Source organism: Atractosteus spatula (genome assembly GCF_055471065.1).
Source record: "Atractosteus spatula isolate fAtrSpa1 chromosome 10 unlocalized genomic scaffold, fAtrSpa1.hap1 SUPER_10_unloc_14, whole genome shotgun sequence".
NCBI classification, from domain to species: Eukaryota; Metazoa; Chordata; class Actinopteri; order Semionotiformes; family Lepisosteidae; genus Atractosteus; species Atractosteus spatula.
In genome coordinates, this window is record NW_028296617.1 from 66,583 (window position 1) to 93,729 (window position 27,147).

The following is a 27,147-nucleotide window of genomic DNA, read 5'->3' on the forward strand; positions in this document are numbered from 1 at the left end:
ATGTACATTCATTTCCTTGTATGTATCACCAGTGGGAAACTTTTTTTGGATGAATTGCATTTTTGGATGAATTGCAATCTTTACTTCAAGGCCTTCAGACTGATATAGAAATGACGGGAGATTTAAATGACACATTTGATAAATCAGACAGGAACAGCATAACATCTAAAATGGCAGAACCCTCTAAAGTACTGAAAAATTTCCGGCACATTCATAATAAATAAAATGTATTGAATTTGAAGCATAAAATTTGCTTTTTTTCCCACCTCACCTCACCTAATGCTATTGCATTAACGAGGCTGAAGTTGGCTTCTTATTCGCCAGCTTCTTCGCGTTTTTCGTTCCATCTTAAATGCTGCTGTTGTGATGTCATGCCGCCTTTCGCCTGTAGATGGCTCTCTACAGTCATTTTTAAAAATACTTATCCGGATGTATTACTGTACATATCCTCAGTAAAGGGGAATATGTAAGTAGAGACTGTCCAAATTGCATTTTTGTATGAAACACATTTCAGAAACACAACTCACAATAATACAATCTGGCATGTTATACAACGAGTAAATAAGACAAAGGCAAAACATAAGTTCACTGGCACTTTCTGCATATTTTCCACGACCTTGCCTTCTGGTCATAAAAAGTCTCAAACTCTTGGATTTTGCAAGAAATTTTAATATAGCAGTTTTAAATGGGATATTTAGAACATGGCATATGAGAATATATGGTTAACTGAGGATGAGCAGAGGGTGATCACACTTTCTGCTTATTGCTGTGAACCTACCTCCTGGTTATAAAAATGTCTAAAAATTCTGACACAGATGAGTGAGAGACAATGGAAAAGACTATCAAAATCCTGAACTTCAGGACATTGTACTGTACCGTTTTTTAAATACGACCCTCTGAACATGGCATGAGAGAATACATTGTCAAATGGTAAATGCAATGTTTGTTATATTGCTAGGGCCCTCCCTCCTGATTTTAAAATTGTCTCATATTTCTGACATCAAGGTGTGAGACACAATATAACAGACTGTCACAATCCTGAACTTCAGGACATTTTACTGTACCATTTTAAAAATATGACCCTCTGAACATGGCATGGGAGAAAATGGCATGTGAGAATGCATTGGGAAAAGGTGAATGCAATTTCTGCTGATTACAAAATCGTCTCACAATTCTGACACTGAGGTGTGAGACACAATGTAACAGGCACTCATAATCGTGAAGTACAAGAGATTTTACTGTTACGTTTTTTTTAATAATGACCCTCTGAACACAGCATGTGGGGATTTATAGTCAACAAAATAGCACACATTCTGCCAAATTGCTTTGTCCCTCCTTCCTCGTTACCAAAACATCTTAGTATATCGACACTAAGGTAAATATCGGAGTCAACCGATACTGATCAGGGTCTGCTGCTGCTGAGCCCGCAGCCTTCACCATAAGGTCCAATTCCCCAAGCCTGCTGACCATATATGTCTATCCCTTCTCGTCAAAACTCGTATTTTCACAGGGTACCCTTCAGAAATCGCAGTATAGAATGAAAAAAAAAACCTCCAATAGATCTCGGCCGCTGTTGGTGATTTTCCTTTAAAAACAAATGAATGTCTTGAAATTTTACGGAGTGTATCACTTTCACCGAGACCGAGAAGTCTCCACGACCGGTCTTGTACCGCAATGAAATACAGAGCCCGTAGGGGGCAGTAGGCTTGCAAATATAGCTCACTGTGTATATAATGAAGAAGCAGAGATTAGTTCCTCGTCTGCATGTTGCAGAGCCTTACGCTACTCGTACCAGCAGCTGGGGTTTGATCCCTGCACGGGCGATTAGTTGAAAGACCATTTAGCCGGCTGGCTTTTATGTTTCACACTAAATTGAGATCTCGAAACCAAAATAGTTAGAAATATGGAACACAACCGTTGTTCCCCAAGAAGGAAAGCTGTTTTGTACTGACGTCACTCCTTTTGATTTAACCCAGATTGTGAAGACAACTCCGCCCTATCAAAGAAAAATGTTACTCAAAAGTTGGAAAGCACACTCTTAACCCATCTTATATCTGATTCCCGCGATCCGTTCAAAGCTGCTTAGTGTTTCGCAAGCAAATCATTTCAGGGAAGAAACTCAGTTTAGTGAACTACTTTTGTATTTTCACTCATTGAATTTGATATTTGTACTCTCTTTGCATTCTCAGCAATAATAATTCAAAATTACAGTTCGGATTTATTGGAAAACTTCACAAGCATTGTTAGGTTAGGACTTTAAAATTGTATTTTAATATCTTGGTATATTTACCTTCATTTTAATATAGATATAACCATAAATGTTGTTAAGCATATTGTACTTATGTCGTACTTTTTAAAACATTTTAGCTGAGGACGCACAGCGACTATTATACCTTGTGATACATGCAAGACATCTGTAAACAAAGATGTAATTACAATAAAATTGGCAATTAACAGAAAACCACAATTTGTGTAATATTATTCCTCGATATCGATGATCAGTTGAAGGATTTGAAGAAACTATCAAAGAAACAGCAGCAATAGCAGATGATTGGTTTTGAACCCATCTTTACACCTCAATAATCCATTTGTCCTCAAAAAAAGAAAAGACAGGCATGTTTCGAGTCTCATAATTATCCTCCTCTCGATCCAAAAGAAACGTATACCTTTGATTGCTTCTGTAGTATTTTGGATTTTCTTACAAAGATCTCACGAAGTATTGCCAGGATCTATATTTAGCGTTCGGTAGCGATAACACTGCTGATATTGATTGAGTAAAAATCTATGATGTATTGACAGCTTTATCCGAAGCGAGAAGTCCTTGAACGCCGCTTATGAAGTGTTGGGATCCATACCAAGAAATGCCTTTTGTTTTCTCACCCAAAATACTGCTATTGCATTACACATTACATGAACATTACCAGTTTTGGTAGCTTCTGGGTGCGATTTTCCAAAACTGAAACTAATTACAAAATTATTTAAGATGAACCATGTCCAAAAATTGTAAATCAGGATTAATATAATATCAAATGAAATTACTACAGAAGAAAATGTTTAACTGAAATATGAATAAGACTATGCAAGCCTACAAAATAGAACAATTCAATATTTATAACTTATTTTTTTTATATTTTGAGAAATGGGCTCACAAACTGGAAGACACTAACGTTTCTCTTTGTTAGAGTATGTGAATAACAGTTTAACCCCAAATGTCTGTAATTGTGATTTTGTTAAAATTCCAAAAAAGCATCTATCAATACTAAGAAATTATTAAGAAAGGAAGAAATTGTATTTCATAACCTGTAAGACATGAAGACATTTACAGGTTATATCCTTTGCTTTGTCTTTTAACGCAAGCGTTAAAAAACAGCAGTACTGATGATTTTCATGGACTGATGCACACTTGTTCTGTACAACTCCAGTGATAAAACCTTGTCTGTAAAAATTGTAGAATGTAAAAGGGCGAAACAACGCTCCAACCACAGGAATGGTATCATAAAGGATCATTTTCTTATTTAATACATCCTTTTGAGATGCCTTGTCAACGCACACAGACGTTAGAGCTGAACAAATATTTTGTACACAAGACGGCAGTGCGATATTAGTTTTCCTGTCTTCTTGATGGATTCAGAGGTCCTTGCTCACCACATAACTTTACAGCTAAGGAACAGTAGCTTGGAAAATACCCAACTCAACAAGTGAGCATGTTGGTTGCTCTTGCTCTGAATGCAAGGAGCTGTTTTTTTTTCGCATTAATCATTATTAACCAGAAACAGCTGCACAACTGGTCGCATTTGTGATTATGTCACTTCTCTGCTTCAGCAAGGTCAATAAAAAACTCTGAAAGTAGTAGAGAAAAACTGAATTAAAATCATATTAGCAATTCTGAGCGATATCTGCATACAGGCAATCCAATAAGAACATTGAAATCTTTGAATATCATCTCTCTATATATTGCGCTGCTTTTTACTTGGAGTAAAACTATTGGATTGGAGGAATGCTAACCGCTGGGTTAAAATGTATTGTTGTTATTTGGAGAAATCAATGAACTCGTGATTTTATATGTTTTAAAAGACGGTCATGCACACAGAAAAAAGACAGTGCTGATTATTTTTCTGGAGACGGAGCACTGATGACCTATCCGAGCCAATTGATAAAGCCCACCCAGTGGATACTCTAGCAGAACGTGGAAGAATGTTCACCATTGTAACCAAGGCAACCACAGGAACAACATCAAGAAGCACAATCAATTCCCCATTTAAATCTTTCGTGTAAGGTATGCTATGTGAAAGTATGAAGTAAATCCTCTGATCTCTTTTGAACATGGACAAGGTATTTCTGATGGAGCGCTATGAGCAAAGATTTAATAAACTACTCCTGCCGATAATTCAGCTTGAAGAAGTAAAAGCCTCACAAACAAAAGCAGCTCGCTACCACAGCCAATATTAAATGTACTTGGTGGCACATTACCATGTGCACTGGCTCAAAAGTGATCTCAGCAGATGTTATTCCCTACGTAAAGCTGAAAGCGCTGATGAGCATTTCCATTGAGAAAAAATAAATCTGCCTTGATGTTAAACATAGAGAGCCTGTCTTTTAGACGTTCTCCCTCTAAACACCTTGTGCAGCCTCCCGACAGACTAACAAAAAGCGCATTTTCACCAACTCAATTTATAATACGCCCCTCAAAACTCACAACCAAATAACAATCCATCCGTATATTTGAATTCCAAGATCCATTCAAGGCAACTTGGCTCTTCGCAAGCAAATAATTTCAGGGAAGAATCTCAGTTTAGTCAACTACTGGTGCATTCAGCACACACCTTGCTTTTGCTTGTCAGGGTGGCCGAGTGGTCTAAGGCGCCAGATTCAAGGATGTGTGTTTTTTCAGCTGGCTTGGGTGTTCTGGTCTCCAAATGGAGGCGTGGGTTCAAACCCCACTCCTGACTGCTTCTGTTTTTACCTCTCTTGAATTGTTCCAGTGCTAGCTGACAGTGAATGACTGAAATATAAAAGCAGCAGAAGAAAGCAAGCAACTCAGTGCAATTTGTGAGTATTCTGCACTGTTAAAATGCACAGGTTTTCATACTTTTTGGAATTTGTAGCTCAAGAAGTGACTCCTGTTTCATTTTCTATTCACCAACTCGATTTGCATTCCGCCCCTCACACCTCACAACAGAATAACAAACGGCTTCATGTGCCACACCATTCCCCTGTAGATTCGGTTTGCACTATGAATTAGGCGACCCCAAATGAAATATTTTAGTGTTGGCTCAAATGTGAGGAATTTCATGAACCGTCAAAAAGGAACGCTTTCAGAGAATGCCAGCAATTCAAAGCGTGTAGGCAGCAATTCTGCAATTTATTTTATCGGGGCTGGTGCTTTCCGAGTCGATGGCTCCGCATTAGAAATGAGAAGTGCTGAACTCTAAACATGTTCTTGCCATTACTGCTACTCCTGCTCCTACTCCTTCGTCCTCGAAAAAAGAAAAGACAGGCATGTTTTGAGTCTCAAAATGATCTTCTGGATCCACAAGAAACATGTAAATTTGATTGATTCCGCAGTATTTTGGATGTACTGTACTTATAACTTCCATCGAAGAGAGATTTCATCAGTTGCATGAAATTGAAACTTTCGACTTTTTGTCTGGTATTGAAAATATGTTAAAAAAAAACATAAACAATTTTCTAATGAACAACTCATGAAGTATTGCCAGGATCTATATTTAGCGTTTGGTAGTGATAACACTGCTGATATTGACTGAGTAGAAATCTATGTTGTATTGACAGCTTTATCTGAAGCAAGAAATCCTAGAACGCCATCTATGAAGTTTTAGGATTCATACCAAAAGATGCCTTTTGTTTCCCACCCCAACTGCTGCTATTGCATTACACATTATGTGAACATTACCAGTTTTGGTAGCTTTGGGGCATGATTTTCCTAAACTGAAACTTATTACAAAATTATTTAAGATGAACCATGTCCAAAAATTGTAAATCAGGACTAATTTTAATATCAAATGAAATTACTACAGAAGAAAAGGTTTGATTTATATAACTTATTTTTTTTATTTTTTGAAATGGGCTCACACATTCAGATTCGTTCTCAGTGGTTCTTGCTCACCAAATAACTTAAAAGCTGAAGAAGAATGCTACGAAAAATACTAATCAAAATACAAAATAATAATCATTATTAACCAGAAACAGCAAAAAAACTGGTCACATTTGTGATTATGTCGCTTCTCTGCTTCAGCAAGGTCAATAAAGGACTCTCTGAAAGTAGTAAAACACTAAAGAACTGCAAAACTGAATTCAGAATCATATTAGGAATTCTGAGTGATGCCTGCTTACATGCAATCCAATACGGATGTTGTCTTTAAATAAGAATTCTCTATGTTTCCCTGCCTTTTCCCTGGAGTGAAACTATTGGATTGAAGGAATTCTTATCACAGGTTTACAAGGTGTCGTTGATATTTGGAGAAATCTATGAACTCGTGATTTTTATATACTTTAAATAACGGCCATACGCACAGAATAAAATGACAGTACTGATGATTTTTTCCTGAGACGAAGCACAGATTATCTTTCCAACACAGCTGATAAAGGCAAGCCAATAGATACTCTAGCAGAACATAAAAAAACAGAATCAATTCCCCACTTAGATCTGACATCTGAGGTATGCAATCAGGACTCTGTATTAGCTACTATTGATCCATGCAGGACACAGCACAATTTGAGCCACCACTTAGACCTGGTGCCCTCTTGTCTTGGATGAGATTGGCACAGCGATTGATTACTGGGGATCATCTTCTTCATCCCTGAACTACCTCACTCACACCGAGATCCCTGGCTGTAGTCCCCTTTACCTAAAGTGGGGTCTCCCTCACTGTCATCCACACTGTATCCAGAAGGTGCCGCATCAGAGAGGAGTCTCCCTGTGAACAGAAGAGCAGGTCAGTAATCTCGCTGTCATTCTGACACATACTGGCTTGTCAGAGACTATTTCTCTTCCAGGTAGTGTTTATTTCTAATGACAAAGGCTAATGCAGGCTGGTACAGAGTGTACTACCAAGTCTTATTTATGATAACTCACCTGACACTGTGTCTGGGCTCTGGGGCACAGTTACAGCATCATCATAGTACTCTGGAGCCTCTTCTTTCACAGAAGTCATCAGCTCTCCTGAAGCACACAGAGACAGTTTTACTGTTACACATCAGATTTAAAATACAGGGGATCAGGCAACCTGATTATATAATACATTTCAAACCCATTCCATTTTTTTAAATTGAGATGGTGACTGACAACAGTGCAGCCTGTATCAGAACAGAGAAGGCAATGCTTTGTATCCTTGTGAAATATTTGAAGAGGAGCTGGACACTGGCAGCAGAATAAACAGACTCAGTGTGATGTGGTCTGCAGTACATAGAGGAGAGAGACTCAGAGTTTCTGGGATTGGTACAAGGTTTCTCTTTGGGACTGGACTGAAATAACCCACCTGACAAGGCATCTGGACTCTGAGGTATAGTTACAGCATCGTCATAGTACTCTGGGGCCTCTTCTTTCACAGAGGACATCAGCTCTCCTAAAGCACACAGAGCAGAGCTTCACTGTCACTGTCACACATCAGAACACTGATTCACTCGGCGTCAACATGACAGAACAGCAATCACTTGAAAACAATGTTCCACACTCCGTAAGCAAGAACTTCAGTGTTTGCAGTCACCCGATATGCCGATAGTCAAAGGAGCGCAAAACACGAAGCGTCAAAAGACAAGATGAGTTGATGGAAAGAGGGTTGAATTGATGAGCACAAAAGTTCAGCTCGTACAATAGGCAACGAAGGTCCCAGCGTCGTCATCGCACTTGAAAGGACTGCCTTGCAGACCAAGGGCAGTGGGCGGTGCCTGGCAAGAGGGGCAGAGGCGTTAAGACATGATGCCGAGAAGCATGAAGCGCGGGGGATTAGCTCAAATGGTAGAGCGCTCGCTTCGCATGCGAGAGATAGCGGGATCGATTCCCGCATCCTCCAGGTCTGAGTTTGGAGCTCTGGGAGCCCGGTGCTCTAATTTAGCCTCTGCGACTTCTGATAGGTGCTCCTCCGTTGTGGAGAGAATGTCCTTCAGTTGTCAAGCGTTGAAGGGCCACACCTCCTTCCCAACCTCAGTCTGCACTGAGTGCGTCTCCAGCATTTTCTCGTCCAGTTTGTCAGCTTAGCAAGTGAGAAGTATATCCGAGTGAAAACAGTGCTGATAATACTCTCACAAATTGTTAGAAGACGTGCTTTTGATCATCGATTGCTTAACAATCACATTTGTTCGACTTGAGCCATCAAGCTCGTAGTTTTCCTTCAAATCTTGAAAGCTCTCAGTGAGAACATCATAGGCTGCAGGACGCCCCGTAACTTGAGTACTTCAACAGAAAGAAGAGCAGACAGCTCCACAAATATGCGAGGCGCAGAGAGCGCAAGGCGAGCCGCACACGTTTCGGTGGCTGAGAGAGGGCAGTTTTTGCTTTTGCATTTCCCAAGTAAGGACGCATGACAACAAGCGATCGCGGTGCTCATCTACGACATAGTGGTGATGAGTTTTCAGTACGTGTTCTTTTGAACGAGCAATGAGGTTGCCGCCTTGGAGAGCTGACTGCACGCTCTCATTGTGCCACGTGATGAGAATTCGCCAGGCTCGTTCAGTCATTAGTCACATTCCATCGTTTGCCATAAGCAGACGCTGCGAAGTGATGTGGATATCAGTTCCCAGTCTTGTGGAAGAGGAGGAAAAGAGCACACGAGGGCTCGTCCGGGAGTTGAACCCGGGACCTCTCGCACCCTAAGCGAGAATCATACCACTAGACCAACGAGCCACGGCAACATTGGCTATTTCAATCTGTCAGTGAGCTTGAGGATGGGGGAGAGGCGTCATTCGCTCGTCCAGTCAGACCTTCATCAATAAGTCAAGAAAGCCGCAATTACACGGCTGCCTTGCAGACAAAGGGCAGTGAACTTTGCCTGGTAAGAGGGGAACAAGTGGCACTAGGTGACGCCGAGGCATAAGCCCCAGCAAGCGGGTTTGGCTTGTATGGTACAGCGCTTGCCTTGCATGTGGGAAGTAGCAGCATCAATTCCTGCGTTCTCTAGGTGTGTGCTTAGAGCTTGATGTGCTGAAAGGTGTCTTTTAGCCTGTGGTCATGCCTTTCATGGAGAGCATCGTGCAGCTGTCAAGCATTTCGCAGCCACGCCCCCTTTTCATCTTCTCTCTGGCTTAAGCGTCTCCGCCACTCTCTCTTGACATTTCATGTCAGCATGTCAGAAGTCCGAGTGACATTTTTAATGGCTGAGTGAGGGCACGATGCTGAAGCAGAGAGGCCACTTCAGCCAGAGAGACTTGTGCTAGGTGAGATCTGAAAGACGGACTCGCAACAGAAACAGACCAAAAAAGTATCGGTGAGATCAAAAGGCAAATGCAACATCCAGCAGAGGGCGTCGCAAGATTAGTGTATAGGTGACTGAAATTCACGTGAGGCAAACTTTCCGACACATGCACTGCAGCCGGCCTCATTGGCGTAGTAGGTAGTGTGTCAATCTCATAATCTGAAGGTCGTGAGTTTGTTCCTCACATGGGGCAGGGTTGCTTCCTCTCTTGCTCTTTTCAGACTCTTGTGCCAACTGTTCACTCATAACCACGTCTGGAATGCGTGACCTTTACACGGGCGAGAAGCAACGCCGCATCCCTTTCCTAAAGAACATTCACATTCAGAAATAAGTCAAGAAATTTGCCATTACTTTCGCTCGCGCTGCTGTCGGCCTGCCCATGTTGCCAAAGAAAGATTCACTCGGCGTCAGCATGACAGAACAGCGATCACTTGAAAACAATGTTCCACACTCCGTAAGCAAGAACTTCAGTGTTTGCAGTCACCCGATATGCCGATAGTCAAAGGAGCGCAAAACACGAAGCGTCAAAAGACAAGATGAGTTGATGGAAAGAGCGTTGAATTGATGAGCACAAAAGTTCAGCTCGTACAATAGGCAACGAAGGTCCCAGCGTCGTCATCACACTTGAAAGGACTGCCTTGCAGACTAAGTGCAGTGGGAGGTTGGTGTTTTGAGACGGAGGCATTGGGATGGTGGGCTGAGATCTATTCTTCTTAAGGAATTCTTCATCGTGAAAGATCGGTCCACAGGTCATCCAAAGAACTCAGGGAATCATGTGCTACTGAAGGGAGTGAAGTGCTGAAACACATGACATGCCCCCTTGATCTCACATGCACAATTCTGCTGCAACATGCACAGCTACCGTCCACACCAGGCAGTGGGGCTTCAGCAGAATTTGCTACACCACCTGCAATTACATATCCAGCTGCACACATATACATGGCCCCTCTGTCCTTTTCAGGATCTCAAAAAAAGCAAAAAGCATAGCGTGGTTTTCCTGCCACCTGATTGACCTCATCTCCCTCAGAATATGCCCCGCCACATTCATTGCTGAAGCAGGACGTAGGCTAACGGACATGTCAGAACAGTGAGGTTCAACGATCTCTCCAAAATATTGTGGTTGTAGTGGAAGAGATATGTTTTAAATTGTACCTTGGTATTTCAAACTCTCTCTAGAATGTTTTCCATTTCTATTTTATTTTGACAGGAACTGTTAAAAGGCTAATGACACTAGATGAAAAGAGAAGAAAGAAAACACAACGTTTCAGCCGTGGAGCCTTCTTCAGGTGTGAGGGCTCCACGGCTGAAATGTTGTGTTTTCTTTCTTTTCTTTTAAGCATGGAATAGACCTATTACTTGTTCCTTTGCAGCCTACACATGGTGACGCAGCTCCCCACCTGAACTGCTAATGATACTAGATGCCTGGTAGTTTGTGGTACTTGGTTATTGTCTTATGTTTGCTCAAACTGCATATGTGTTGTAGCGGCGAGGCTTATTAATAAGAAAGAATTAAGTGTTCTGAGCCTTCCCAAATGAGGCCCCATCTCTGTTCATCTCTGTGGTGCAGCCACAGAGAAACTATTCATGCAGGCTGATTTAAGGTTTCCTTTGATAAGGGACAGCTCCCAAAGGGGGATGCACTTAGCTAAGCCTGGCTATCATGATCAATGGTCATCCATTGGCGCCTATCTGTCTAGGGAGTGCCAGATGGACTGCATTCCTAGGTGTCAGGAGTAAATGACTCATATCTCACCTTGATCAACCAATCAGGGACTGGTAGGGCCAAGTAACCCACGTGGGACTCTGATGCCCATGGAACGTTCAGCCAATCAACGAGCTGGAGTTCCTCCAGGTAAAAACAGGCAACACAGAGAGCCTGTAGTAAGATTCAGGAGAATTCTGTGGACTTTTCTAAAGGGAATTCAAAGGAGAATTCCAGGGCAGGACGGCCCAGGAGCAGAAGGCTCCCAAGGGCAGGACATTCTCACAGCGCACCTCCTGACCATCTTGAGACTCAGCCCGGACAACCACGGAACGGCCAGTGTGTCCGAGTGCCAGAACTTTCCTTTGTTCTAAGAGTCTAGAGCGGAGGTTGCCAGAGAGTAACCAGAGGATCCACCCGAGGTTAGCACCAGCAGCAGGCCTCGTGAACAGGTCGGAACTGTGGACAGCTGAATCACTATTCAGAACTAGCGCTTCATCAGGAACGAACCGGTCTTTTTCCTGACTTGCTGGGACCCACAGTCATCTTTTCTCCTGTGCGCAAACTTTGCTAGTTAAAGCCAACACTAACCAGCCGGTCAGTGAGCATCAGCACCACACCGTCACAAGCCGCACAGCACAGCCTGGCACCGAGCCAGAGAGCGCGGATTGGACAGCAACAGCCTGCAACTGTTTCTTTGAGTCTGCAGGAGATCTGAATCCCCAGAGATTGGATGAGTATTCAACTTCACTGCATTACAGCTAGAGAATTCAATTGTTATCCCAACCAGTTGATATCACTTTAATTCCTAAGAGTTATGTACTTGTTTTGAGAATCTAATATAGAAGTTATAACCAAGTTCATTTACGAAACGGTCTAAATGAATGATATATTGAACGTATGTCCTTTTGATATGTGTAACACTTTGTATCTGACTGAATATATACCTTTTGTATTCTGATAACCCTCTCGATAAGATCTGTTAGGTTTATATGCATATTCTATGTATTAATAAATGTATCCTCGTGTATTAGTACCTGTGTGTGTGCGTTGTTCGAGTTATGTCGCATGGTTGGATTCTAAAGCCATCAAAAGAATCAATTTTGTGATTTACTGCTACAATTAATAATTGTCCCAGTAAATGCCCAAACCCTACAGAACTGGTGCCTTCAGAGAGCACACTACAGTGTGATTGCATATTTTTGTGTATTTTCATATGTCAATATTTAATTCACTCACATTCCTTTATGCTTGGAAGGAAGGCAGATTGGATTTGGCACAGGACGCCTGCTCATATATGTTGATCTTTGTTGGGCTGGAAAAACAATGATAAAAAGTGAATGAAAAAAGATCTCTCCAACATTTCCCTTCTCTTGGCCATGGTTACACTGCCCTTTCTTTCCATCTTTTGTCCTTCTACAAAGATTCCAGGGCTCTTTATCCACCATAATATCAGAAGCCAAAAATAACCATCTAATGTGTAAACAGCATTTGTAATGTTGGTAGCTGGAAGAGGTTAAGTATGTTTGCAAGACCTAGTTGATTACACCACAGACTTACCTTGTTTTTTTTCTCTTTTAAAGGCTGTGCTGGACTGTACCACTATCATAGAAGATTTTTTTCAAGACACATCGCAGTTCCATAGTAGAGTTTATCAACAGTAGAATTCCATAGGACATTATTTATCAACATCTAACATTACCCAGTGTGAGACTCTGCCAGTAAACCTCAGAGCATTGAGTTCTCCACTAGTGAAGATGGCTTTCTGAAGTCATGAAATCCACTGCTGGGATGCCTGAGAGACAGTGATTGAATCCTGGCTGGAATTAGGCTCTCTGTTAGTGTTGATCTGTGGGAATTATGTGGTAAAAAGGGAAAACTCCTTTACTTTAGTCACTTTGAAAGTTCAAATGTACAGATCTTCAGAAACCCCAGTCTGAAGGGTGAAGCAGGTTCTGCTCAAGGAGTTGCCTGCGTTTTGCTCCATTCAATCCAAGCAGATAGTCCAACATTTGCCTTTTCTTGGCCATGATTACACTGCCCTTTCTTTCATCTTTGTACTTCTACAAAGATTTCAGGACTCTTAATCCACCATAATATCAGAAGCCAAAATTAACCTTCTAACATGTACAAATCATTTGCAGTGAAAGGAGGTGGAAGGGTTTAAGAATGTTTGTAAGACCTGGTTGATTACCACACATAGACATACTTTGTTGTCAGTTTTTTTTTTTTCTCTTTGAAAGGCTATAGGAGGGGTTTGATGGACTGTACCACTATCATAGAAGATATTTTTCTTCTAAGGACACTTATGTAGCGGCAAGGCGTATTTAAAATACAGGAATTAAGTTTGCTGCTCCCTTGCCAGTCCCTCTCTCCCTCATCTCAGTGCAGCTGGATACAGAGAGGCCATTCCATCTGGTTCACATTTAAGGTGTTTTGCTAGCTGATAGAGTTTCCTGATAAGGAACAGCTCCCAAGGCTGAGATTCACCAGCCACCCTAATAAATGGTCATCTCTGGCGCCTTACTGTCTGGGAGATTCCATGGGAGAGGCTCATCCCAAGGTTTACAACCCTAAGGTCAGAGGTCACTGTTACTCATCCTCCACCTCAATCAGCCAATCAGGAACTGGTAGGGCAGGGTAACCCCACGTGGGTCTCGAATGCCCGCGGAACTTTAAGCCACTGAACTACCGTAGTTCCTCCAGATAAAACAGGCAGCACAATGCCCAGAAGGTGCCCCTAACAAAAAGATCTGCCCAAGGTTAGCCCAGCTGACAGCCTCGTGAACCACCGGTACTCCACCGCCAAAGCTCGCCTGATCAACGAGTGAACTACGGTCGGAACTGTCGACAGCTGAATCTCAGGATTCAGGGCTAGCGCTACATCGGGAACGAACTGGTCTTCTTCCCATCTAAAGAGTGTGACTGGCTTGGACCCGCAGTCACTTTCCATATGCACAAGCTCTGCTAGTTTCAGCCAACACTAACTAGCCGGTCTTCAAAGAGCATCAGCAGCGCATCGCAGCAGGAATCTCTCCCTCCTCTCCTTCTCGCCAGCCGCACCGGCCACTGCCTGGCACCGAGCCAGAGAGTGCCGATTGCACACAGCAACAGCCTGCCACTACTTCTTTGTGTCCGCGGGAGATCTGAATCCACACAGATCGGATGAGTATTCAACATTCTGCATTACAGTTCGAGAATTCAATTGTTACCTCAACCACAATTGATATCAATCTAATACCTATGAGTGATGTACTTGCTTTTGAGTATCTAGTGTAGAAGTTGTAATCCCAGTTCATTTACGAAACAGTCTAAATGAATGGTATACTGAATGTATGTCCCTCTTGGTTTGGAACTCTTCATGATTTAATATATACCTTTTGTATTCTGCTAACCCACACTCTTAAGATCTGTTATGTTTATATGCACATTTTATGTATTAATAAGTGTATTAGTATCTGTGTGTGTGCGTTAATGAGTTAACTCACAAGGTCGGTTTTCTAATAGCCATCAAAGAATCATTTTGTGACTTACTGCTACAATTAATAATTGTCCCAGTAAATACACAAAACCCCTACACATTCATGGAAACCAATATTTACCTGCTAATCCAGAATGCAGCAGAGAACAGTTGGACAGAAGGTTAGTATTTGTCGATACTGCATCACAGAAGTCAGTCTCTTCCCCCTCATTATGCAGGCTGACTTGTTGAACGATGAACTGTCCTCCAGTGACTGTCAGCTGCAATCACTGACTCAGACATGGTGTTGATCCATTGATGGCACTTTGGCTGATTTGGTTAACATGCTTTCCTCTTAAAACAGGAGATGCTGAGTTCAAATCCCAGCAGTGCTTGTCTTACAAAATGAATCACTATGGATGATTACGTACAGCTTGATTTTGTTTAACGCAAGTTTTCATTTTCTTTCTGGAACAACTTGCTTTTCATGAAATTCATACAGCTTGTGAAAGATGAAATACAAATCTTGCCTTGTATATCGCAGGCTGGTAAGAAAAAAGCATTATTTTCTTTTTTTAAGCTTGCAAATGGAGAAAAGGGACACATGTGAGTCTCTGTTAATTGAAAGGTTAGTGGTTTGAGCCCACCCAGAAATGCACTTCTCATTATTGCAATGTAAACCTCATCTCTACTTATTCGGATTTCTTAGCAAAACCTTAACCCACTTGATATTTGCAAGACATGTGAATGTTTTTGTTAAACAATTAAGTATGTAAGTCAATATCACTGGGAATGGCCAATAATGACCAACATTCAAGGACATCATATTCAGCCAAGGACTGAACGGCTGGCAGAAGAATTCATTTATGCTCTTGATGCATCCTTAGTTAGAATATTTAAAATTACGACACAGATTTGTTGGAGAACTTGACAAGCAAAAAAGACAGTTGGACAGCATGATTATGTTAGGACTGTACATTTGTATTTTAATACTTTTGTATATTTATCTTAATTTTAATATACATGTAACCATAAGTGCTGTTCTATGTAAATAAATTTTGTTGTATTTTATCATATTTTAGCTGAGGGCACAAGGGGGTATATTATACCTTTCGAAACTTCCAAGACAACTACAGTATAACAGAGGCTCATACTTTAATATAATTTGCTTTAAAAGAAAACCACAATTTGTACGATATCATCCCTCAATATCGACGTTCAAATGAAGGATTTAAAGAAGCAACAGCGATAGGAGAGTACATTGATTTTGGACCAATGTTTGCATCTGAACAATCCTTCCTCCTGGAAAGAAGAAAAAACAGGTATGTTTTGAGTCTCATGATGATGCTCTTCTGGATAAAAAAAACAGTGCAAATTTGTTTCGGATGTATTTTAGATAAAATTATAACTGTCATCGAAGAGAACTTTGATCAGTTGAATGCAGTTGAAACTTTTGACATTTTATATGATGACAGGACGTACATTTAGGACTCAGTACCGATAACGCTGCTGCTATTGATGGAGTAGAAATAAGTGTATTGGCAATTTTATCTGAGGCAAGAAGTACTAGAACACCTCCTATAAAAATGTTAGGATTCAGAGCAAGAAATATTTTTCCACTTCACCCAATGGTATTGCATTAACGAGGCTGAAGCTGGCTTCTTATTCGCCAGCTTCTTCTTCTGCCTTAAATGCTGCTGCTGTGATGTTATGCCGCCTTTCGCCTGTAGATGGCTCTTTACAGTAATTTTTAAAAGTACTAATCGGGATGGATTACTGTATTTATCCTCAGTAAATGGGAATATGTAAGTAGTGACTATCCAAATAACATTTTTGTGTGAAACACATTTCAGAAAATTGTAAACCAATTTTCAAAACTCACAGTAACACAAACACAATAAGTAAATAAGACAAAACAGAAGTTCACAGGCACTTTCTGCATATTTACCACGACCTTGCCTTCTGACCATAAAAAGTCTTAAAATCTTGCATTTTACAAGAACTTTTTAATATAAATGGGACGTCTAGAACATGGCATATGAGAATATATGGTTAACCGAGGATGAGCAACGGGTGATGGCACTTTCTGCTTCTTGCTATAAACCTACCCCCTGGTTATAAAAACATCTAAAAATTCTGACACTGAGGTGTGAGAGACAATGGAACAGACTATCAAAATCCTGAACTTTAGGAAATTTTACTGTGCCATTTTTTTAAATATGACCCTGTGAACATGGCATGTCCCTCCTTCCTCATTATCAAAACATCTCAATGTTCCGACACTATGTACATTGGTAATTACAACACTTCACTGTTGCATTTCTGAGTTGTGACATTGTGAACATGGCATGTTAAAGTATATAGACAATCTAGATCAGAACAGGCTTAATGCAATTCATAGTGATTTATCATTTTCTTACTTTCTAAATGAAAAAAAAAATTCAGTGATTATGACACTTCGGTATGACATAAAATATGCTTCAATGACAGAATAAATAATCATGGAAAAAATACCCACAGTAGACATTCATATTTGTGATTATAGGAAATTTAAATATCAGGTGAGTAGCTGCGTCAGCATGCGTAGGCTGCAAAGGAACAAGTAAAGGGTTATTCCATGCTGAAAAGAGAAGAAAGGAAACACAACGTGTTGGCCGTGGAGCCTTCTTCAGGTGTGAGAAAGACAAGGCAGTATGCAAAGATCATTTTCTTTTTATCTTTGCTGACTGCAGTTTATCTTTGATGACAACATCAAAGACATTAAGGAATTCTTACGGCTAACAGCTCCACATCAACTTCCTTCTATAACTAACCTCATCAGATCTCTCAACTCCCAACTCTTCCAGTTTCTCACTTCAGAGAAGGATAAAAAACTCAATCATCCTCTACAGAGAAAAACCATCAACACCCCTACCACCTCCACCAATCCTAACCTTGTTGTTACTATACCCTCTGACCTTTCCCTTTCACCCCTTTGCATCCTCAGCTAACATATTTTAATATTACAACACAATTACAACAGATTGTACAGTATTTACAGTTTAAAATTAGGGTAAATATGTCAAAATATCAAAATCCAGATGCACAGTGCTAACAAAACAATGCTTGTCAAGCTCTCAAACAAATCTGCGTTGTATTTTTAAAATATTTCAGCAGAGGATGTGAGGGGAGTATAAATGACGATTAGACGATCATTTTCCTTGGGTGAATATGGTTTTCTGGGGAGTTGCGATGTTGGGCATTATTGGACATTTTTGACACGTGTTGAACAGTCGCATCTCCTACAAATATTAAAATGGCTATGGTTTAGCTGAGAAATCCAATCGACCTATGCAAAAACAATGTTTACATCGCAAAAAAAAAACACGTCCCTGGGTGGACTTGAACCACCAACCTTACGGTTCATAGCCGAACGCGCTAACCGATTGCACCACAGAGACTGACTGGTGGAGTCTTTTCTCGAATCAAAAAAAAATCTCTTACCGTTCTTTTTGCCAGCCGGTAATATTTCTTCTGCACTGATAACCAAGAACTGAATTTCATGTTTCGCAAGCTGTGTGAATTTCATCAAAAAACAAGTTTTCCAGAAAGGAAATGAACACATGCATTTAACGAAATCAAGCCCTTTGTGAGTGCCCAAAATGGTAAGATCTATACTACAAGATAGGAAGAAATACACGGCTGGGATTTGAACATAGGTTCTTTTGTTTAATAGAAAGGTGCTTTAACCAACGAAGCTATGGTGACAAGATAACCATCACCTTTAACAGCTACTTGGACACACCGCTCTGAGACATCTGCGTTCAGAAAGCGCTGAAACTGCTCTCAGAGAAAATTGCCTCTTTTACATACAGTAGCAGCCCCGACACTGAGAAACGAAAAGAAATGGCTTTTATTGGGCATTTTTCATGTCCAATGCGTTTGACATCTCCCAAGGGCGACAGAGTTCTTTTGCGACACTATTTCTTCTTCTTTTTTCTTGCTGTACGTTTTGATAAAAAACGAAAAATCGTGCAAGGGAAAAATGTATTTTTTTCATAGAGAAAATGTGCACCAGGAAATGTTGTGTTGAGAAGAAGTGATTTAACATGATACGTGACCTAATTTATCGGAGCAAATGCTCACCCAGCAAGGTCTGGAGAAGTTGGAGAGTCTGGGGGATGTGATAATTATACGGTGTTGTGGAAGAAAACAGTCTTTCTTTGAATTCTCAATCAATCGGAATTTCGGAATCGGAATCGAAATTTTAGACGTGGCGGTGGATTACTAGTAGCGACGCTGAGCACACTATGAGGGAATTCAGGTTATGTGAAATGCCAGCGGTTTAATAAATAACGCATCTGATTTCGGATCGTAAGATTGTAGGTTCGACTTCTACCTGGCTCGTTTAAATTTTATTCGAGCTCCTCAGTAATATCTTTTATGTAATGAACCGCACCTGAAAGCAAACATTGGGTCTGTTTCCTTTGTTTTCCAGCATGAAATAGCAAATCGTTACAAAAAGTACCTGCTATTGTCCAATAGCGGGTTTTTTTTCAAATTACATTTTCAGGCTTCAGACACTTTTTAATAAAACAAAAGTGTCCGGAAACTCCCTAACTTTCAGGTTTGCTTGAACCTGTATTAAAAGAAGTTATTTTAAACTTCCGGGATTCCATTCTCTGATGTAGCTGTCTCTAAAGACAGAGGTGATGTTTCGCAGATTTGAACTGTGCCTTCTCTCTTGTGTTCAAGGGTATTCGCTGTGTGAGACCCTAACTGCGTGTCCTGTAGGGTTCTATTGTGTTTAGATTATCTATGTGGTGTACAGATAGAACTCAACTACATGGTGTGAATTCCGTGTTCAGGACCAACAGAACCTGATAAACTAATAGCAGACCTCGACGCGATTTGAACACGCAGCCTTCTAATGGGGAGTCAGACATGCTACCTTTGCGCCACAGATATCAGCAATTTTGAAATCCCCAAAGGAGACAAATCAGCTTCACAAAAAATTCTCCTGTGAAGCGCGCCGCTCTTCCGAAGAGAGTCTCTTCTTCCCAGACCACATTTTATTCTTCCTGCGCAGCTCTTGTGCAGGTGTTGTTCTCGATAACAGATCCAGGAACACTGACTGTTTTTCTATTTTTTTTAAATCAAATACCCCATGGTGCAACGGTAGCACGTCTGACTCTAAATCCCGAAGTTATTTTTCAAAGTATATCGGAGTCAACTGACACTGATCAGGTTCTGCTGCTGCTGAACCCGCAGTCTTCACCTTAAAGTTCAATTCCCCAAGCCTTCTGACCTTATATGTCCATCCCTTCTCGTCAAATTTCGTATTTTCACAGGGTACCCTACAGAAATCGCAGTATAGAATGAAAAACTCCAGTAGATCTCGGCCGCTGTTGGTGATTTTCCTTTAAAAACAAATTAACCTCCGGAAATTTTACGGAGTGTATAACTTTCACCGAGACTGAGAAGTGTTAAGCTGTACATGGGTTTTTGTGGCTCGGTTGTTAACCAAAAGGGTGGTGGTTTGAGCCCTCTCAGGGACACTATGAGCCTTTTAATGTACACACCAGTCTCACTTCATCTCCACAGCCGGTCTTGTACCACAATTAAATACGGAGCCCGCAGCGGGTAGTAGGCTCGCAAATATAGCTCACTGTGTATAAAATGAAGAAGCACAGGTTAGTTTCTTACCTGCATGTTGCAGAGCCTTACGCAACTTGTACCATTAGCTGAGGTTTGAGCCCTGCACGGGCTATTAGTTGAAAGACCATTGTAAATGACGTGTAAGAGATTTATCCAGCTGGCTTTTATGTTTCACACTAAATTGAGATCTTGAAACCAAAAGAGTTAGAAATATGGAACACAACCGTTGTTCCCCAAGAAGGAAAGCTGTTTTGTACTGACGTCACTCCTTTTTATGTAACCCAGATTGTGAAGACAACTCTGCCCTATCAAAGGAAAATGTTACACAAAAGTTGGAAAGCACACTCTGAACCCATCTGTATATTTGATTCCCGCGATCTGTTCAAAGCTGCTTAGTGCTTCGCAAGCAAATCAAATCATTTCAGGGAAGAAACTCAGTTTAGTGAACTACTTTTGTATTTTCACTCATTGAATTTGATCTTTGTATTCTCTTTGCATTCTCAGCAATAATATTTCAAAATTACAGTTCAGATTTATTGGAAAACTTCACAAGCATTATTAGGTTAGGACTGTACAATTGTTTTTTAATATCTTGGTATATTTACCTTCATTTTAATATAGATATAACCATAAATGTTGTTAAGCATATTGTACTTTTGTCGTACTTTTTAAAACATTTTAGCTGAGGACACACGGCGACTATTATACCTTGTGATACATGGAAGACATCTGTAAACGAAGATGTAACAATAAAATTGGCAATTAACAGAAAACCACAATTTGTATAATATTATTCCTCGATATCAATGATCAATTGAAGGATTTGAAGAAACTATCAAAGAAACAGCAGCAATAGCAGATGACTTTGGTTTTGAACCCAACTTTACACCTCAATAATCCATTTGTCCTCGAAAAAAGAAAAGACAGGCATATTTTGAGTCTCATAATTATCCTCTTCTCGATCCAAAAGAAACGTTGATTGCTTCTGTCCTTTTTTGGATTTTCTTACGAAGATCTCACGAAGTATTGCCAGGATCTATATTTAGTGTTCGGTAGCGATAACACTGCTGATATTGATTGAGTAAAAATCTATGATGTATTGACAGCTTTATCTGAAGCGAGAAATCCTCGAACGCCGCTTATGAAGTGTTGGGATTCATACCAAGAAATGCCTTTTGTTTTCCCACCCAAAATGCTACTATTACATTACACATTATGCAAACATAACCAGTTTTAGTAGCTTCTGGGCGCGATTTTCCAAAACTGAAACTAATTACAAATTATTTAAGATGAACCATGTCCAAAAATTGTAAATCAGGATTAATATAATATCAAATGAAATTACTACAGAAGAAAATGTTTAACTGAAATATGAATGACTATGCAAGCCTACAAAATAGAACAATTCAATATTTATAACTTATTTTTTTATTTTTTGAGAAATGGGCTCACAAACCGGAAGACACTAACGTTTCTCTTCGTTAGAGTATGTGAATAACAGTTTAACCCCAAATGTCTGTAATTGTGATTCTGTTAAAATTCAAAAAACCATCTATCAATAGTAAGAAATTATTAAGAAAGGAAGCAATTGTGTTATTTCATAAACTGTAAGACATGAAGACATTTACAGGTTATATCCTTTGCTTTGTCTTTTAACGCAAGCATTCAGGATCCAAGCCCATGTTCGGACGGTTGTGTTTCTCTTGTAATCATCAAATGGCATTGTTTTGTCCGTCAGTTCCTTCTCGAGTTGTACCATGGATATTTTATGCCATCAATACTTTTCATGCTCTTTTGCATTTTCCTTCACATCCGGAAAAAAACACTCAAGGCGTTCTTGTCACTGTGCTACACAGTACAGGACACACAATGAGGAATTCGCGCAGCTTTCAGCTCAGTGCGGAATCCAGATGGAGGACTCGCTCGGTGAATGATCTCTCAGGAAAACCCGGGTGAGATTCAACATCCCGGGTGAGGTTTTTCTGCAACAGCCATGACAAGTGTGAAGACGTTCTCTGGATTTCCTGAATGTGACTTTAAATTAGTTCACATTCTTTGGTAGTTAACAGAACTAAATGCTTTGGAGGTACATTTAAAACTGCAGAGAACACTGTAGCACTTCGAGTTTAATTGTGTAAACCTGGCTCTCTATGAGCACGAGCAAAGAGTTCTCACTCAACAGAAGACAGCAATGTGAGCACAGTAACATAAAGCACTTGGAGATGCCCGGGATTGAACCCAGGACCTCATACATGCAAAGCATATGCTCTACCACTGAGCTACATCCCCCACATAAAAGGCTGTGGAAGTGACTTAGAGATGTGCAGGTGCTCACAGAACACAATCCATCTTTTGCATCTTTTAAGTGCTCTTGATTAAACTATGCATAGAAAAACAGCAGTACTGATGATTTTCATGGACTGATGCACACTTGTTCTGTACAACTCCAGTGATAAAACCTTGTCTGTAAATATTGTAGAACGTAAAAGGGTGAAACAATGCTCCAACTACAGGAATGGTAACAGAAAGGATCATTTTCTTATTTAATACATCCTTTTGAGATGCCTTGTCAACGCACACAGACGTTAGAGCTGAACAAATATTTTGTACACAAGACGGCAGTGCGATATTAGAATTCCTGTCTTCTTGATGGATTCAGACTCCTTCTCAGAGGTCCATGCTCGCCAAATAAGTTTACAGCTCTAGCGGCAATGCTTGTTAATAAGACAGAATTAAGCGTTGCTGTGCTTTCCTAAATGAGGCCCCATCTCACTCTCCCTCTCTGTGGTGCAGCCACAGAGAAAGTATTCATGCAGGCTGATTAAAGATGTTTTCTTTTGATAAGGGACAGTTCCCAAACGGAGATGCACTTAGCTAAGCCTGGCTATCATGATCAATGGTCATCCATTGGCACCTATCTGTCTAGGGAGTGCCGAATGGACATCTGGACTGCATTCCTAAGTGTCAGGAGTAAGTGACTCATATCTCACCTTCATCAACCAATCAGGGATTGCCAGGGCGTGGTAACACCACGTGGGTCTCCAATGCCCGCCAAACTCTCAACCAATCAGCACACATCTGTGTCTTGGTCAAAAAGGGAGCAAAAGAGTAGCTCGGAAAATACCCAACTCAACAAGCAAGCGCGTTGGTTGCTCTTGCTCTTAATGCAAGGAGCTGTTTTTTTTCCGCATTAATCATTATTAACCAGAAACAGCTGCACAACTGGTCGCATTTGTGGTTATGTCACTTCTCTGCTTCAGCAAGGTCAATAAAAGACTCTGAAAGTAGTAGAGAAAAACTGAATTAAAATCATATTAGCAATTCTGAGCGATATCTGCATACAGGCAATCCAATAAGAATGTTGAAATCTTTGAATATCATCTCTCTATATATTGCGCTGCTTTTTACTTGGAGTAAAACTATTGGATTGGAGGAATGCTAACCGCTGGGTTAAAATGTATTGTTGTTATTTGGAGAAATCAATGAACTCGTGATTTCATAATCACGTTTTAAAAGACGGTCATGTGCACAGAAAAAAGACAGTGCTGATTATTTTTCTGGAGACGGAGCACTGATGACCTATCCGAGCCAATTGATAAAGCTCACCCAGTGGATACTCTAGCAGAACATGGAAGAAAGTTCACCATTGTAACCAAGGCAACCACAGGAACAACATCAAGAAGCACAATCAATTCCCCATTTAAATCTTTCGTGTAAGGTATGCTATGTGAAAGCATGAAGTAAATCCCCTGATCTCTTTTGAACATGGACAAGGTATTTCTGATGGAGCGCTATGAGCAAAGATTTAATAAGCTAGTCCTGCCGATGATTCAGCTTAAAGAAGTAAAAGCTTCACAAACAAAAGCAGCTCGCTACCACAGCCAATATTAAATATAATTGGTGGCACTTTACCATGTGCACTGGCTCAAAAGTGATCTCGGCAGACGTTGTTCCCTACGTAAAGCTGAAAGCGCCAAAGAGCATTTCCATTGAGAAAAAAAAAATCTGCCTTGATGTTAAACATAGAGGGCCGGTCTTTTAGAAGTTCTCCCTCTAAACACCTTGTGCAGCCTCCCGACAGACTAACATAAAGCGCCTTTTCACCAACTCAATTTATAATACACCCCTCAAAACTCACAACCGAATAACAATCCATCCGTATATTTGATTTCCAAGATCCATTCAAGGCAACTTGGCTCTTCGCAAGCAAATAATTTCAGGGAAGAATCTCAGTTTAGTCAACTACTGGTGCATTCAGCACACCACTTGCTTTTGCTTGTCAGGGTGGCCGAGTGGTCTAAGGCGCCAGACTCAAAGATGTGTGTTTTTTCAGCTGGCTTGGGTGTTCTGGTCTCCAAATGGAGGCGTGGGTTCAAATCCTGACCGCTTCTGTTTTTACCTCTCTTGAATTGTTCCAGTGCTAGCTGACAGTGAATGACTGAAATATAAAAGCAGCAGAAGAAAGCAAGCAACTCAGTGCAATTTGTGAGTATTCTGCACTGTTAAAATGCACAGGTTTTCATACTTTTTGGAATTTGTAGCTCAAGAAGTGACTCCTGTTTCATTTTCTATTCACCAACTCGATTTGCATTCCGCCCCTCACACCTCACAACAGAATAACAAACGGCTTCATGTGCCACAGCATTCCCCTGTAGATTCGGTTTGCACTATGAATTAGGTGACCCCGAATGAAATATTTTAGTGTTGGCTCAAATGTGAGGAATTTCATGAACCCTCAAAAAGGAACGCTTTCAGAGAATGCCAGCAATTCAAAGCGTGTAAGCAGCAATTCTGCAATTTATTTTATCGGGGCTGGTGCTTTCCGAGTCGATGGCTCCGCATTAGAAATGAGAAGTGCTGAACTCTAAACATGTTCTTGCCATTACTGCTACTCCTGCTGCTACTCCTTCGTCCTCGAAAAAAGAAAAGACAGGCATGTTTTGAGTCTCAAAATGATCTTCTGGATCCACAAGAAACATGTAAATTTGATTGATTCCGCAGTATTTTGGATGTACTGTACTTATAACTTCCATCGAAGAGAGATTTCATCAGTTGCATGAAATTGAAACTTTCGACTTTTTGTCTGGTATTGAAAATATGTTAAAAAAAACATAAACAATTTTCTAATGAACAACTCATGAAGTATTGCCAGGATCTATATTTAGCGTTTGGTAGTGATAACACTGCTGATATTGACTGAGTAGAAATCTATGTTGTATTGACAGCTTTATCTGAAGCAAGAAATCCTAGAACGCCCTCTATGAAGTTTTAGGATTCATACCAAAAGATGCCTTTTGTTTCCCACCCCAACTGCTGCTATTGCATTACACATTATGTGAACATTACCAGTTTTGGTAGCTTCTGGGCATGATTTTCCTAAACTGAAACTTATTACAAAATTATTTAAGATGAACCATGTCCAAAAATTGTAAATCAGGACTAATTTTAATATCAAATGAAATTACTACAGAAGAAAAGGTTTGATTTATATAACTTATTTTTTTTATTTTTTGAAATGGGCTCACACATTCAGACTCGTTCTCAGTGGTTCTTGCTCACCAAATAACTTAAAAGCTGAGGAAGAATGCTACGAAAAATACTAATCAAAATACAAAATAATAATCATTATTAACCAGAAACAGCAAAAAAACTGGTCACATTTGTGATTATGTCGCTTCTCTGCTTCAGCAAGGTCAATAAAGGACTCTCTGAAAGTAGTAAAACACTAAAGAACTGCAAAACTGAATTCAGAATCATATTAGGAATTCTGAGTGATGCCTGCTTACATGCAATCCAATACGGATGTTGTCTTTAAATAAGAATTCTCTATGTTTCCCTGCCTTTTCCCTGGAGTGAAACTATTGGATTGAAGGAATTCTTATCACAGGTTTACAAGGTGTCGTTGATATTTGGAGAAATCTATGAACTCGTGATTTTTATATACTTTAAATAACAGCCATACGCACAGAATAAAATGACGGTACTGATGATTTTTTTCTGAGACGAAGCACAGATTATCTTTCCAACACAGCTGATAAAGGCAAGCCAATAGATACTCTAGCAGAACATAAAAAAAACAGAATCAATTCCCCACTTAGATCTGACATGTGAGGTATGCTTTGTGATCGCTTGAAGTAAAACCCACGATCTCTTTTGAACTTGGACAAGTTATTTCTGATAGAGCGCTATGCAGAAAGACTTTATCAGCTCTACCTCTGAGGACGACTCGACTTGAAGACGCAGAACGATAAAAGGAACACAACCGACATCATAATTGAGGGCACACTGTGATTTTCACTGAATCAAAAGTGATCTTGGTAGACAAACTTCCCTGCTGAAGGTGGAAACGAGAATTTGTGTTGAAAAGACGAAACATTTTTTTTCCCTGCTTTGATGTTAAGCTGATAAAATAGCTTTTGCTCCATTTATCAAAAAAACACATGTCCCCCCATTGGATTCCTAAACAGTAGGAAGGTGGTTCTAACACAAAAACACCAGACAGCAATGGGATTGGATTCCACACCTCCGAAAAGACTGAAGCCTTAAGCCAGAGCCTTAAACCACTGAGCCACATTACCTGCCTGGATAAAACAGGGTGGCTTTTGCTCTTGTCGCCCGACTTAGTGGCGTTATGACCGTGGAACCAACTGCACCTGCTTTTTCTGAGATGCTTCCCCTCTCATGGCAAGATCTCGACTTCTTTAACACCTCTGGATATAGTTCTTCTGTGAAACAGGCTTCACACCTCTGCGTACAGCGCCCTTGATGTCATTTTATTTTTACAGCAGCCGCATCCGGAAAGTTGTGTCTTTTATTTTTTATTTGAACAACAAAACTACATACAATACAAAAAAGAGCACATATAACGTATCAAGAAAATCGTCAGCGGTACATGCTATAATACAATTACACTTTATGAA

At 40.3% G+C, this 27,147-nt stretch overlaps 5 non-coding genes across 5 annotated transcripts; 2 read left to right on the top strand and 3 right to left on the bottom strand.

Moving 5' to 3' along the window:
• Nucleotides 1-4,836: 4,836 nt before the first annotated feature.
• On the top strand, nt 4,837-4,949 carry trnal-caa (transfer RNA leucine (anticodon CAA)). Its single transcript has 2 exons — nt 4,837-4,874; nt 4,904-4,949. It is a non-coding gene; the product is annotated as a tRNA-Leu (tRNA).
• Nucleotides 4,950-7,957: 3,008 nt separating this feature from the next.
• Nucleotides 7,958-8,030, top strand: trnaa-cgc (transfer RNA alanine (anticodon CGC)). Its single transcript has one exon. It is a non-coding gene; the product is annotated as a tRNA-Ala (tRNA).
• Nucleotides 8,031-8,788: 758 nt separating this feature from the next.
• Nucleotides 8,789-8,860, bottom strand: trnap-agg (transfer RNA proline (anticodon AGG)). Its single transcript has one exon. It is a non-coding gene; the product is annotated as a tRNA-Pro (tRNA).
• A 9,096-nt stretch (nt 8,861-17,956) lies between these two features.
• trnah-aug (transfer RNA histidin (anticodon AUG)) lies at nt 17,957-18,030 on the bottom strand. The gene has a single exon. It is a non-coding gene; the product is annotated as a tRNA-His (tRNA).
• Nucleotides 18,031-22,444: 4,414 nt separating this feature from the next.
• trnaa-ugc (transfer RNA alanine (anticodon UGC)) lies at nt 22,445-22,516 on the bottom strand. Its single transcript has one exon. It is a non-coding gene; the product is annotated as a tRNA-Ala (tRNA).
• Between the last annotated feature and the right edge of the window lie 4,631 nt (nt 22,517-27,147).